Here is a 12,171-nt window from a genome sequence, read left to right as displayed (position 1 = left end):
GTGTCCACATGCATGGCTGTAATTCCTTGATGCAACTGTCTTATTTGCTTGCCATCAGCATTTTAGGAAAGCATCTAACAGAATCTAGAAATTCACGTTTCATAACCAACACTTGATTTCTGTTAGGCTTAAGAAAGATTTTTATAAGGTTGTGGTAACAGAAGACACTTACTTAGCCTTGAGAGAAAACACATTAGTTCCATAGCAGAACAGTAATCATAAAAGGGATGAGGGTGTGATAGAGAGTTATAATTTATTGCCTTTGAGCAGCTACTGTGAACTGAAATTAGCACATTCTTATTATGGTTTCCAGTGATGAAGTATTTAATTACTGGGAATAGCATCACCTAACTATATTTTAGAAATGGACATAAACTTGCCTTCTGTGTTTAAATTATTTGAAAGGCTTTTCGGTTTCTAGCAGCCAATTTAAATAGGAAGAAGAATCTACAGTTAAAGGCTGGCCAGCTCAGTTCTTCACAGGAAGCCAGTGGCTTCACCTGAACTTTTGCACTAGTATAATTCAGCTCTAATTCACATGTACAATATTATTCACTCTTTTATAGTTAGACCATAGAATCAACAAAACAAATTTTAAATGCAACCATGAACAGAATAACTTCACTGCTTCTTGAAAAGGGGAGAGAAAGAGGGAAACTGCTGGATCAGATGAGACTGCCCTTCACTTCGAGGTGCTCTTTGGATAATGGGTGCGCAAGGCAAATATGTGACACAGAGCTCAACTCATTCCCTATAGTCTTGGGTAAGCAGACTGGGAGAAGCACAGATCAGAGCTGCTTCCCACAACAGCTGGCAAAGTCATTGCTTTTCTTAGTGGGGGCTAACAGGCTGCTCTGAGCAGGAGCTCATCCGTCAGAGCCTCTGTCTCTGCTCGTTCAGTAGCACAACACATGGGAAAATGGGAGCCCTCCCTTCCTCTCCTAGATGGGTGTAAAAGTATGGTTGCAAAGGGGAGACCTTGGGTTACGTGGGCAGTAAAAATGGCAAAAGGAGCGTGTAGTTCTGTCTGGTGAAGATTGCTAATTATTGCTCTGGGATCCCTTTTTATTTAAGGAGTAAAAAAATACCGAAGATAAATGCTATTTAAGATATTAGATATTCTTTCTTTATTATACAACATTGTTAAAATGTGGCATTAGAATTCATTTAATTGAGGTGTGGTCATTTAGAAAATGCTGTGAAACCTGAGGTTCCACTTTACTAGTGCTAGTTACATGCATCCATATACAGTAAAGTTGCTGGTAGACATATTCATAGCATATATTGCACATCACCACTGAAAGACTGGCAACCATGTAGGGAGCATGAACAAACCTGTCAGTGCATTTTCTCTCACTGTACTGTGAAACTAAACAAAGAGCATTGTGCTGCATTGACTAATGCTTGAAAAGACTCTGGGTTATATAATAAAAACTATATTTACTGAGTTTCAGGTTAACATGGGGCACCTGAAGAAAAGAATGATCACAGGCTTGCCTGTCTTTTAGCTGTAGGTAGGAAGGCAGTAAAGAGAAGGAACTATTCACACTTTTAGCTTGAGTATCATTGAATTTAATGAGAGCTGAGTGGCTAAAGCCTCATGCAACACTTTGAAGATACAGGGGTCACTCTGTCTTCTAGTCTGTTGGAATGACTGATAAACCAGCCAGGAACTATATATAGATTCTGAAACAAGTAAATAAGTCAGTATTACAGTAACACTAGTATGTTTGGCCAAATAAATCAAAATATTATGGGAAATTACAAAAATAGGGCAAGTTATAACTGACTGCATGACAGCTGAATTGAGCTACTATGGAACACTTTTGAAGACATCTCCATCAATTTACAAGATGACAATAAATACAATGGCATAATTTAGCAAGACAGCAGAGCTGGCCTTTAATTAATTTTATTTAATGTGCTTGTTTAGCTCTAAATACGATATTAGAAAGCATCTATCTGAAGTGCCCTTTGATATTCAACCCACAGCACACAAATAATTCTAAAGCTACAGCAGGGGTGAACTCAGTCCTTGGCAACAACATAATGGTGCTGACCAACAAATAATTACAGAACAAAATGTTCTGCCCACAGATTAGAGCTACCCAGTTATCAGAGTCTGCCCTTACCTTCTCACCTGCCATCCCTGACACTCTTCAGATGGCTATTAAACCAGCTTGGCTTTGCCTGGAAACATTCCCAGAGGCCAAGAGACTCAAGAAACTCAATACTAGCTTTCATAAACACGGACAGTGTCAGCTGCTCTGTTTAGGCTGGTTTTGCCTAGAGGAGGAACTCAATGTACGAAAGGTGAGTGAACAGACTCTAAGTACATATTTCCTATGAAAATGATCTTCAGAACACACTGGTAAAGTGAATGAGGAGTCGGGAAGGTTGTTGGGCACTCTTAGCTGGCAGAAATTCTTTGTTTTGTCATTTTCTCCTAGGAACATTGCTGCATGTATTATTGTCACCTAGAACACCCACCCAGTCTTGAACTCCTGGTTGATTAGCACAATTCACTATCCTTCACCCCAAATCAGGAATTTTTATGGCCATCACTCCCTGAGGCTTTATTAGAACTTGCCTCTCCAGATAAGTCCTTGAGCAAAGGAGTGGAAGTGTTGCTGCAGCCATGACAGTCCAAAGGAAGATAAGATTTCTAAGGGGACATTTTTCTTTAGACAAACTGGTAGTTGGAAAGATGAGACATTTTTGGTACACCAAAGTTGTTCTGCTCTGAAGAAAACACATTTGGCCATTTGTGTGTATTGCGCTTGACAGTTTTTACACAATGCTTCTTTGAGTCTTGTAGTTAACTACTACACTGGTTATGCAGAAGTAGCCATCAGCAACTTAGTCCGGCATTAGTGTTTGTATGGGCATGTTCTTGACTATAAAAAGGGTGGTGAGGGATTCACATTTATTGTGCCTGAGTGACTTGAATGACATTTTCTCAGTTTAGAAGCACCTCTACTTGCATACTCAGCTTGGGATCTGAAAGTCAAGCTGTGCGTTTTCTGGCTCAAACAGCTTTGCCATTAAAACTTCATTACATCAAATTCTGCTCATAATTAAACCTTTGCAAATAAATTGTCCTTTATGTTTGCAAAGGAATAGTTGAGGAGGCAGCATTTGGTCCTGGAAGTGGAAAGCATTTAACAAATCTTTTGGTGATACATGAGCCAGAACAGAAATCAGCTTTTTCTCTCATACCTTTGTCAACACTAAGATGTGAAAGAAAAAAATGTTGTAAAAATTTATTTTAGTACTAAATACATGGGATAAAAATACAGACAGAGAATAGATCATTTGAGTGAAAGGATGCAATTTTTTGACAGTCGCCTTTCAGAATAAAGACATTTTAAGAAAGACACAGGTGTGTGTTGGAATAAAGAATTTTCTTTTATATATGAAGGTGAGTCAGACTGTCTTGGGACTTCATTTGCTTAACTGACAGGCAGAAAACAGGTTTCTGACTAGTACTGCAGCTCCTCTAGCTTCATATGGGAGTTGAAATTGAAAGTAATAATAAACTGTAATGTTAATCACTCCTTTATTAAAGCAGGGACTGAGGATCAAGGGGCCTAAGTTCTTTCTTTGACTCTTTTACTGAATCCTTAGCTGATCCGAAAAATATTAACTTAAATACCAGTTTGATGTTCATGGATTGGTACTACTTGGTTCTGACCCACAGACTCAGGGCCAGGCTAGCAGCCCAACAGAGCCAGCAAAACTGACACATATGCCCATACACAAACAGGGCACCTCTTCATATTATTTCTCACATAACCACAGTGCCAAGATATAAGAATACTGTATAGAAAGTGCAAAATACCACTTCAAAGAACCTCCTGGAGTCTGAGAAAAACAACAGTCTCAGCCAGTCCCAACATTTTTTCCTATGGCAGCATCTCTGTTTCCTCTAGAAATGTTTTCTGGATCAAATGTGATAGCCGGGACAAATTGCTGTACCATGCAGGGCACATCTCCCACATTGAAAAGGAGATCTATTCTTGTTAGAAATGAAAAGGCTTTGTTCTCCTGGGATCCTAGGGACTGCAAAGTGACCCACATCACTGGGGACGGTGGTGAGCACCAACAGACTGAGAAAAAGTTTCTCTTTCCATCACCGTTGTTTCCTGAGGCTGCAGCAGCAGACGCCGCACATCGTGACTGCTTTCAGAACAGATCTTCCAGCCAGGCACGAGTCCTAGCATTATTCATCCCTTTCAAAACTCTTTCCTAGCACTGACAGCTAAGTCGGATATCCTGTGCCTGTGCCTCTGAACAAGAAGCAGTTGATCTATCCGGTACGGCTGCATTGCGGCTCCTAGAAAGCTGAGTGTGGTAGTATTACCCACTGCAAAATATGTCAGCTCATGCATTTTTTCAAACTTGTGCAATGGTTAGGCTGACCCACATGATAATAAGATTTATTATGAAAGTAAAGAAAACAAAAACATTTCTGAGAAACACAACCTAATTCTTTGTGCACTCAGCACTTATAAGCAGTCTTTTTACTTATTCAGGCCTGCAAATCGGACCCTAAAATGCTCTCCAGGCATGATCTGAACTGAGACTTCAGAGGATGCTCATGTTTTGATCCTGTTTCAACTCACTTGCAATCACATGTCAACCACCTGCCTTCCTTGAGTCTCTATTAACCCAGCTGGACTTTTTTTTTTTTTTTTTTGTAAAATTGAGGATTTCAATGACAACCAGATGTTCCATCTGATCCAAACTTTCCTAGGTAAATAAACACTCACTCTGTTCCGTCCACTTAGTTATAATATACCAAACCATCTCTAATGGAAATGCTTTCACAGGCCATTTAGTAAAAATAAGGTCCCAGTTCTCCTGGAGAGACATTGATCTTGTGTGCTAATGCGGAAAATAGTGGAAAGAGTCACTCTGCCCTGGTTGGTACCTGTCCTTCCTGTGCGCTGTGCTGAGATCTTCTTAGATGAGAAAAGAGCTTAGCAGAGATGATGAAAGCCAGGGAAAAGCCTCAGGTGGACTCTACAGCCCACGCTTTAGTGTAAATGTGAGAAACACAGGAGGAGATTGTGCATGGAGGTATTTGGAAGGCAACATGAAGAAAAATGGATCAACCATGTAAAAGAAGTGGGGCAATGGCAGCAAGCAATAACAATAGGAATATTTGGAGATAAAAACGTGCTGAAGAACAGCATTTTCCTGCCTTGTTGGCAGTCCACCCTTTTACCCCACCTCAGGCAGGGAAGCCAGATGTCACCGAAAAACAATTCATTAAATTGATGTAACAGAAGACAATTAATTCTCAGTGGCAACATTTGGTGCTGCCGTTGGTTGTGTTTGCATCACAGACACCCTGCCCCATGGCAGTGGGGGATTGCTGAGATCTCATAGGCAACTGGTCAGGTGAAGCAGTAAATGCAGGGTACCCAGTACAGTTCACAAAATGATATGTTCATTGTGAATCCACCCTTGTCTTTTATTCCTCCAGCTCTCATAGTCACCTCCAGCAAGGGGTGATGCTGTGCTGTTTCTGGCTAGGAAGCAGGAATCAGAAATTTAACAAAACAGTATTGGGGTAATTGGGGGTTTTCTCTCTGGTCTTTGACTAGTAGACAATGTTTGGGATGGCTTCATCAGCACCTAGCCAAAATTATTTGGGTATGAATGGGCAAATATTCATTATTTTAGGAAGAACATTGACAGTCCTTTGTGGGGAAAAAAAAAAAAGTTATTATGGTTCCTCTCTGTTAAGGAGAGACTGTGGCTTTTATGGCCATCCCTGACCTCAATGCTCCTTAGCTTGAGATAGAGCTGACCATGGCATTTTTTTAGTAGACTTGTGAAAATATTTTTTATTCCCTTAGACTTCCAACATCAACAGATTCTGCTTAATCATGTTTATATCACCTTGTACTACACAGAGCTGAGAATCTTAGAAGAGGACAGCAGGCTGTTCTAGGCATCAAATTAGAATAATTTTATACAAAAAAAGAAAGGAGGAGGACGTATACCTTTCACTATATTTCAAGTGTAGATGACTATAGTCCACTTGCTCTTGCTGGCAGCTTTTTTATTTTCAATATTTAAAAAAGTTTATTAAGAGGTTTTGCAGACAAACACAGACCACCTCCAGGAGTCCCCAGAAGAGCTCCAGTGAGAAGCAAGGCACTGGCTGAGCTCTACGAGTGGCAAGCAGCAAGTCTGCCTGTGAAGGCAGGGCATTGCTGGTCCTGTGTGCCTGGTATCTTGCCCCTGGGGGAGGCAGAGTCTCCCTGGGCACGGTTTTGCTCTTCTCTGAGCTCATGGGAGCTGGTCAGGGAGTTGCCTCTGGCGAGGCAGCAGCTCTTATCCCACAGCTCCCATTGACTTATGGCAACAGTGGGAGTCTGGAAATCCAGCTGGGTCTGCACTCCAGGAAGGCAAAGTACTCCCAGTCAGCTTCAGTGGGAAGGGGCTGCGTGAACCTAAAGAGATCTGAATGATGTTACTCTTTTTTACACATCTTCACGTTGCTCCCTCCCCACATTTATGTTTCAGAGCCCCACATGGACCTGATATGTACCAGAGCCTGCACTGGTCAGTTTGTGTTCGATCCCAGGAATGGAGAGTGGGATGACAGTTAGTCGGTCATGCATAATTCTGAGTGATAGTCAAGACCCAAGCTGCCTGTGGTGGGTCACAGGAGAATTTTACAGTAGAGTGTGTTGGCAAGAACAAGGTGAGGGAACAAGGGAAAAATAAGCCAGATTGTATGTAGTCTCTCAGGGAAGAAGTCTTGGAGGCACACAGGTGGTTGGGACCTCTTAGAACAGTTAGGAATGGAGAAGAAAGCAGGGTACAGCTTTACACAGTTATATCCATCCTTGGAGGGAGGTCTTCCCCTCTAACCCCTAACTTCATCTTTGTCCCATGCCTCCAGTGGGACACATGAAAGCTCAGAGACCAGCAGTGAGAGAGGACACAGCCTCTGCACACTGCTCTGAAGGTCTTGAGCCCTGCCAGCTGCAGCCTGTCCTCTTAGGCTGTCTGAGCATTCACCCTCCTGCCCTGTCCCTGCTCCCAGAACTGCTCCATTAAAACAGGCATTTGCAAAATGCTGCCTACTGAAAGTATGTGAATTGATCTCTCTGCGCGATACACCTTAAGGCCAGTAAAAATGAGTTTTCCATTCTGCAAAGAAGGAAATGAAATGAAAATTAAGTGACTTGCTCAAGACCGGAGAGGGAGCCCATACTGAAGCTTGGAAGAGACAGTGGAAATCACGCAGTGCATTTCGCAGGATGAATCCTTTCTGAAGGACCCACACATCTCGTGAGGCTCTTCTGTTCAGAGAGCGACAATCACAACTTCAGCCAAAGAGGCAGAAGTGTTCAGTGACATTTCTCTTAGTACCTAGGTCTCAAACCTCTTCAGGTTGTCTGAAAAATATCTGGACTTGACTTAAAAACAAAGGAGCTCTGCTTCTCACAGAACACAAAATCCAGCCACAGACACCCCCAGAGAGGCCATGAACTAAGTGAGGTCTTGAGGGGAAACAATGACAGGTTTTTAATCTAAGGCTTTTCTTTTACCAGATCCCCAAATGCTGGTTTAAGGTTGATAAATTGGTGATTAGAACATATACAGAGATTTCAACAAATTATTCAGTCACGGTGTACTGAAGGATTTTTTAAATAGAGAATTAAATGCATTTTTAGAAAATATGTAACGTCTTAGAGCCACTCTGGAGTTGGAACAAAACATGTTTTCTTTATTTAAAATGTAATTTTTATGGATGCATTAGACTTGGAGCCAGAGAAAACATTTTTAACTGCTGAGGTTTTACAGCCACTCTAGGGTTAGGAAAGAAAGCTGAAAAAATATTCTGCCTGGCAGATATTTTAATGCTTCATTTAAAAATAAAATGAAAAATAAAAAATATTGTAACCCTTCCACCTGTACCGTAGTTCATCCAAGTAAGAGAGACACCTTTCACTTCATCCCTCCTTGCTGCAATGAGCCCGAATTCGGGACATTCGGTCTTGTGTGAAAAGAAGGGGCCACCTCAGGGCTGAGGACCACAGCAAAAGCATTGGGGACAGTCCTTGGTCCACAACAGTAGTGAGCCTCTTTGCTTAACTGTAAGCCTCAGTTTCTTGTGTGCAAAATGGAGAGAAAATGTCCTTCCTTCTATCTAATTCATTGAGGTGTCTTGGGAAGCAATTTGGGCTGTCACTGTATCTTGTGCCTTTTGCAGAGAAACTTTCAGAGATACCTGTTTTTTGACATAATTCAAGGCAATTGATGGCAGTCCAAAAATCTCCTTCTGAAGGTTGAAATGTGATTGTTCATTTGCTTAATCAAGTAAATAAGAAGGCGTAACACTTGATTTGTTAAAAATAAACAGTTCCTCTCTCCAAGTAAAGTGTTACCCCCAGGAAAGGACCTAAAGAAAGTCCTAAGCAAACAGAATCTCCCAAACATCAGCATGTTGGGAAAGCACAGGGCCTGACCCAGTGCTTCATGCATTGCTAAGAAAGAAACACATGCCAGACTCATGTATAACCTAGTGTCTGGTGAGTCAGAGTTAAAAGAGGCTTTCTATCCACATTTCTATCCACATTTTTTCATGTTGAAATTCTTGCATGTGGAACTTGCAGATCCATGGGTGAGAGCAGATCCTACTGATGAACATACCCTATATGAAAAGGCAGAGGAACAGGCATACTTCTTGTTTACATGCACAAAGAGACTAATCTACTCAGATGAATAATGGTGTGCTGTTCTCCCTCATTCATATGAGGACTTGCCCTGAAGTACTTGATTTTTGCATGCAGTAAATCAGAAATCTAGCATCTCCCCCTGCATTGTATCCAGCATATAGGGTGTGTTCAGTATAGAGGTTTGATTTCTGCATAGAGCTCTTAGAGGCACTTTCTTTGAAACGTGAGTGTTCCTGAACTGGGTGGTTTTGTCTGTAGCACGGGGCAAAAGGTTGTTCTCACAGTATGATTGTATAGCCCACAGAAGCAAAGAGAATAGGGATGAAAAAGAGCAGGAAAGGCCATCTAATCCACTCCCTTGCTTCATGGAAAGATCAGTATTATCAAATTAACACCTCACCTGGCTCTATCTCAAAACAAAAAATAGTTATATGTAATGATGATCAAAATTTTTCTCTTTCAAATCTAGAACTGACTTCTGAGACGTGGTCCAGCCCACCAGCCCTCAGGATCTGAGATCCACAGCGAGACATGAGGTAGTCCTTTCTTCTTTCCTTGTTTCCATCTCGCACTTTCTATGCCGTGGACAGTGCTGATCTCCTAGTCTTATCTTAGGTCATATGTAGATCACTCTTAAAATCAGTAATGAAGATTTGGTTTGTTTTATCTTCAGTCCTTAGTTTGGAACTATAGACCACGTGCTGAATTCATAGTACAGCCTTTTGTAAAATACCTGGAGATGTCTTGGAATGATGAGGTGCCAGACAACTTTGGTGTGATGTTGCTAGAGGTGTAGAAGTTCTCAGTCTGCACACATTTGTGAAGAGGACACTTATTTTCAGACATTAATTCATGAAGTGAACATTTGCCATTTTGAAAAAAAAAAAAAGGAGAGGAAGCAATGGTCTTTCATACACATTTTTATTCACATGCAACACGTTCCTTTTGTTAATCCTAAGTGTGCCAGTGGAGTCAACTATTGCTGTTTCCCTTGCATAGTCAAAAATGCCTCATTGCTACTACAAGACTTAGCCTCCAAATTTAGAGGAAAATGAAAAACACTAACAACAAGCACTTGGTTGTGGTGGGAAGGAAAGCAAGTGATGAAAAGAAAATCCTCTGACGATGTCAGTGTCAAGTACCTGAATCCAGAATTACATGTCAAAGATCAGCTCCTATCAGCTCTGAGGAGTTGTTCTGCAGGGGTGCTTCAGGAGACAACCATAACTGCCAAACAAGTGCTCATTGGGATCCCTAGGAGCCCACATGATTAGAGGTCCACATAGACCAAAGAAATGAAGCAGCTACATATATAGTTTGGGAGAGATGGATAATTTAAGGAAAGAGAGGAAGGTGAAGGTGAAGAGAGGTCCAGATGGGTAACAATCTTTAAAATCATGGAAAAGGATGGAATACAGAAAGGCAAGCCACCGCAAAGATTTACTGAGAGACTGAAGACAACCAGAGCAACCAAAGGTGTATGTTTTTCCCAGCAGAATTTTTAGAGAACGATGAGAAGAGGATGAGGTTCATTCATTGTGGGAGCACCAAGGAAAATGGGACACCCATGGGTTTCACTTACAGTGTGACTGCTGCCCTGACTGGAGACCTGTTGCAAAAGCTGAACCCAGGACCTAGAGGAAATGGCAGCCTGGATCAGGGAGATGCTGTAAGTAGTTCTTAGGAAAAAATTATGAAATTTCTAGGCAATAATACAGGAGAAAAGAGGGGAAACAGGGATTTAGAAGCAGCAGCAGTGAAGGGACAAGGGCAGTGTACTTTTGGGGCTATATATGAATATTGTCTCCTTTGCAGTTTAAGTGCCAGAACTGCTCAGCTTTGCTTCACGGTTCTCACACCTATTCTGCTCGTGAGACAACACTTTAATATCACCAGATGTAACCCAGATGGTACATATTAATTTATATATGGATGCTGGAAAATACATATATACTTTCCATTTGAAGTCTTTTAAGTATGATTTTTATATTCATTTGAAAGTTGTTCATTTTTATTTGAGCCATAAGGCAGCCAAAATACAGCTCCCAGGTGAATGAACATTTATCTGTTCCACCCGGAATGATTCCAGGTTTCTGTGAGACTACTTTTAAAGGTGTGTGCTCATTTCATTTCAGAAATGATTCTCACTGGCTCAACAACAATGTGTTACTGTCAAACGTCCGTTATTATGCTGAATGGAAATGCGGGGGAGATAAATTTAGAACATCTTTCATCTCATTTTCAATATTAACAACTGTTCCATAGATTTGCCAGCAGACCCAAGTGTGTGACAAAGTAGAATGCCTTGATTTAAGCATTTAATTATTTTTCTGTGTCAAACTTGATTTAATAAGTAATGATAATTGGAGTCGGACATGATCTTTAGATGATCAAGCAATCGAGCTCGCTCATCCGATAGAGCAGGAAGAAGAAGTGGCGGTGGTGTTTGTCATAATAATCTACGCAACATAAACACCGGTATTTCCCCAGTGTTTGGAATCACTGAGAAAAAGTGATGAAAAGAAAATATACAACAACTACAGGTAGAATATCGAAACAGTGTTAAAGAACAAATTATGCCTCTCGGTTGGTAGCTCCCAGTTCCTTCCATCCCTCCACCCCATTTCTTGTCCTCTGTTTCCACCCCAAAGTGGACGCCATTTCTGCAATTGAATTTTCTACACTCAAAACTGGAATCCCAAGTGCTATGTTTCTGCCAGAGGTGGACCCTTTGCCCCAGAAAGCAACAAAGAGTAAGTAAGCATGTAAAAATATCAATAAGAAAATAAATACATTAATTTTTAAGCACTAACCCACAGAGTAGTCTATTATTATTTCTGTTGTATAAAAGTGGGTATACAGAAATGAAGATAAACCCAAAACATAAGCTTTGTACCCTTAAGAACAACTGGAAAATGTATTTTCAGGACAGTCTGGTCAATCTTTGCCATAATACGTGTTACACCATGAGACCAGAGAAAACCTTTTCCTGAGGGGACCACATTTCCATCAACAGAGCAGACAGTGGGGGTGGTGCAAGGATGGAAGGTAGTCTTCAGTGTATGATGTGTCCAAAACATTTAGTGTGATGATGCTTGTCCCACCTGTTCCCAACTGCTTCTCTTCCAAAGTCCCTCAAACCTTAGACCTACCCTCTTCCTTCCCACCAGCCCATTCAAAGTTGCTTCTCTCCACTCAGCTCCTCTCCCATAAGCAGTCCATGCTTACCAAAACTGGTTGGCTCTCTTTTCATAGCTAGTAGGTGGAAATTTCCATTCTTATTTGAGGCAATGCCAGACAAATGGAACATTCAAAAAACAATAAGCTGCGCATGTGGTTAACATGTTTGCATTAGAATAAACAATGAAATGACAAATAATTATTCCTACTTCAGGATGGAAAACACCACCAGTTCTAGATCTTCAGCAGAAACTTCTCTTACAGACATATTTTTCTATCATTATCT

Source organism: Nipponia nippon, unplaced genomic scaffold, assembly GCF_047370975.1.
Source record: "Nipponia nippon isolate SJK-2023a ecotype South Korea unplaced genomic scaffold, ASM4737097v1 scaffold_1, whole genome shotgun sequence".
Lineage (NCBI taxonomy): Eukaryota > Metazoa > Chordata > Aves > Pelecaniformes > Threskiornithidae > Nipponia > Nipponia nippon.
The sequence above is the reverse complement of the archived record's forward strand: the minus strand, read 5'-3'. Positions refer to the sequence as shown.